Source organism: Salvelinus sp. IW2-2015, unplaced genomic scaffold, assembly GCF_002910315.2.
Source record: "Salvelinus sp. IW2-2015 unplaced genomic scaffold, ASM291031v2 Un_scaffold3228, whole genome shotgun sequence".
NCBI classification, from domain to species: Eukaryota; Metazoa; Chordata; class Actinopteri; order Salmoniformes; family Salmonidae; genus Salvelinus; species Salvelinus sp. IW2-2015.
In genome coordinates, this window is record NW_019944515.1 from 8,346 (window position 1) to 12,084 (window position 3,739).

Genomic DNA, 3,739 nt, shown 5'->3' on the forward strand with positions numbered 1-3,739 from the left:
GACCAAGTAATTTGGCGTCACTCTAAAGCGGAAAGGTGGAATAAACGAGTCAGGAGTAGGTTTTCTTGATTGAACACAGTTCTCTATTGAGGGATTTTGGTCAATACAAACACTCCACCATAATCAATGAATCTCCCAAGGAAAAACATACATCTTCTTCTCCAGATGAAACAGGAACACAATTATCTTTAAACTACAACAAAAGTCATGTGTTTGTCACCGTCTTAATGGTTCTTCGTTGTTAGCTTCTCTCTCTTGGTAGCCATCTTCCAGAGATAGGTTTTTCCTCCCTCTTGCTGGTTCCCTCCTCTCTCTTGTAGGGAAAAGATAATAGGTCATTATATACCATCAGCTGTGCTTAATTGCCTCAGGTCCCCTTGACTCACATGCCTAGTTGGGCTACTATCCGTGAGTCCAGTCTGCCCTCTGGTGGTCCTTCCACAATATATATATATATGTCACGACTTCCGCCGAAGTCGGCTCCTCTCCTTGTTCGGGCGGCTTTCAGCGGTTGACGTCACTGGCTTGCTAGCCATCGCCGCTCCATTTTTCATGTATCCATTTGTTTTGTCTTGTTCCTTGCACACCTGGTTTTCATTCCCCAATTACACTACATGTCTTTATTCCTCTGTTCCCCCTCATGTCTTTGTYGAAGATTGTTTGTGTGTTATGTGTTTTTGAACGCACTAGGCTTGTGTGCATTTTTCCCGTGTTATTTTCACGAAGCCTGTTTTGTATACATTTGATGTGTTGTGACTGTTTTGCGCATTATACACTTTGCCTTGTTGGCTGGAGGTTTTTTGGACGGAGTTGCGTCAGTCTGTATATCTCTCCTGCCGAAATAAAGTTGACTTCAGCACAGGTACGCACACGCCTGACAATATAAATATGCAACAATTTCTAAAAACCTGTCTTTGCTTTGTCATTATGAGGTATTCTGTGTAGATTGATGGGGGGGAAAAACGATTTAATCAATTTTAGAATAAGGCTGTAACGTAACAAAATGGGGAAAAAGTCAAGGGGTCTGAATACTTTCCAAAGGCACTGTATGTACGGTATGTACATGGCTGGCAGGCCAGATATAGTTACAGGAAGGGGAATTCCAAACCAAAGCTTAGCATAATTGCCTCTTGTTTAACCCATTGCCTCTTCTTGAGCCCACAAACTGTTAAGACCTACTTAAATCTGTCCCAACAGCAGTCCCAACACCTTACCACTGCTACACCTGGCTATCAGCTGAGCCTTGTCTGGCAGCTAAACATTTCATTCAGKCTCATTTACTGCCTTTTAAAAAAACATAGCTGATATGGCTGACTTGCTTAAACAAATGTGGTTTCTACTGACAATTGAGATGTACAAACTATGGCATAAGGGGACGACAAGCGGATAAGAGGCAATCCGTAATTTCGATTAAGACATTAATGAGCGATCTAGGACGGACGTAGTCAATATAACTATTTGTTGAGCACTTTTGAAATGTACAGCGACAGAATTCAGAACATGGGCTGTTCTTACAGTGTTCTCCCTGTACAACAAGTCAAAACCATATAATAAATAAAGGGGGCATATAAGCAGACAATGAAAGCTCTTCCAATATTCGATGATTACATTTCTCTAAAACAGGTTATGGGCTACATGTGTACCACCAAGTCAGAACAGTAGGTGAAATTAAGAGGGGAAAATGGACCAAATTATTAGGGTGAGGCACATCGGTTACTAACAGCTTACTACACAACATACACTTAGTATTACTTTCTTAGCAACAGTATACATATCTCCCTGTCATATTACATAATTTATGCAGCAGCATACAATACATTTTTGGACTCACCTTATTGTGCTGTGCTCACTTGAACAGGAAGGTGGCGCAGTGGTCATTTGTGGACAAGTTTTGTCATCAAAGTCTGGCATTCTCTGGATTTATGGTGCTCTCAAGACAACTGGGAACTCAGAAAAAAACAAGATTGAATCATGAACGCGTCAGGGATCTTCAGGTCGTAGCTCTAGAAAGAGGCCCGAGTTCCCGACTAACAATTCTGAGTTGGATGACCGTTCAAAACGTATTTTCCCAGTCGGAGCTTGTTTTTTCCCCGAGTTTCCAGTTGTCTTGAACTCACTGAAGTCAGATTTCTCAGTTCCGAGTTAACAGTTGTTTTGAGCGCGGCAGAAATCATGCTGGATTGACAGCATGGCCGATGTTGAATGTTTATCATTTTAAGCGTGGAAAATAGAACCTTAAACCCAGACTTGGGACCACACAGCCACTCCACTGAATAGCAGGCTAGTGATTGTTTTGCAATGCTTGCAGTTAGCCACTGATTCCTTCCAAACCATTGTTGAATTTGCGATTTCCAACTTGATGTGTAGTGTTTATGTCCAATGGCCGATGAGTACCGATACGTTTTTATCTATTATTTATCTTCATATGACAAGGATTAAAAAGGATTTCCCTGTAGATTGTCGACTTGATTAATGATGATGACTGCTAGCTAAGATTTTGAAAGTATGACATTGACATGATCAGTCCATTCAAAGCTACTGTAGATATAACGTGATTTGACATTTTATCTGTGGCCAATGACCTTGAGCCTTCTTGGATGGGCACTTCTAATGTAACTCTATGGCAGCACCCAAGGGGCTTAGAGTTGGCGGTGACGTAGTGTCCCCATGAGTGACAGAAAACTGAGCAAATTAAGGCGCAACTAGAGAACACTGCCAACCCCTACGCTCCGTATTTTCCGCTGGCTGCACCACCACCACAGAAAGCACTGAGCTAGACTGAAACATCTGCATTTTGGAGCTGCCTTACTCAAGAGAGCAAAAAATAGACCATGTTTGTATGCAGCTTTATTAACTCAATGATTATTATGATTATTATGATTTTATTTTTTACATTGTTTGCAAACTGATGTGTGACACGTATTAATACCAAAATATGCAACCCCCCCAAAGAACTGCTTTTTTTTGCTATAAATGTGGGGCTCAAAAGCACCACCTGCCCTGAACGACAGGTCGCCACTGTTGCTGACTGACAAAGCGTTTGTTTGTGATTGATCCTTTGTTTGGTGACTAATGATTTGAGATCTGTGGGATTATTTCTTTATACAAAAGTCTATCATGTAGTATATGTAAAATGTCCAAAATTTCAGCCACCTGAAATTTGGCAGGGTAGCCTACAGATGTAGGATCTTAATTTGAGCCAGTTTGCTACAGCAGGAAAATAATCCTGCAGCAACAAGAAATGTGAATTGTTATGTGGATTATAATTAATGGACAAGTTTGACATTTCAAAGTGGAAATTACAAACTTCAGAAGCCTTCTTAAACCAGGAAATTTCTCCTGCAACCAGGTGATCAAATTAAGATCCTACATCTGTAGTACCGCTCAGCCATTAAAAAAAACWTTGCAGTTCCTCATATAATCACTGTCAATGTGATAAAAGGACCCTCACTGAAGCTCAAAAACATAGTACAGTACACCGCTCCCATACTTTATTGTGTGGAGTAACAAGGTGTCAAGGTCTAAGCTACCCTATTGTAGATAATCAAAGTGTTGTCATTSCACACAGTAACACTCATATGTTATTCTAGTCAATGTGTAGGTACTGTGTTTGGCAAAAATCTGAGAATTGTCAGTTGGAAATACAAACAGGTAAAAGGTTTTTGTTTTCACCTTCGGAATCATAAAGCATGATGAGGCAGCCATATGGACATACAAAAGTAATGTCTGTATAAATAAA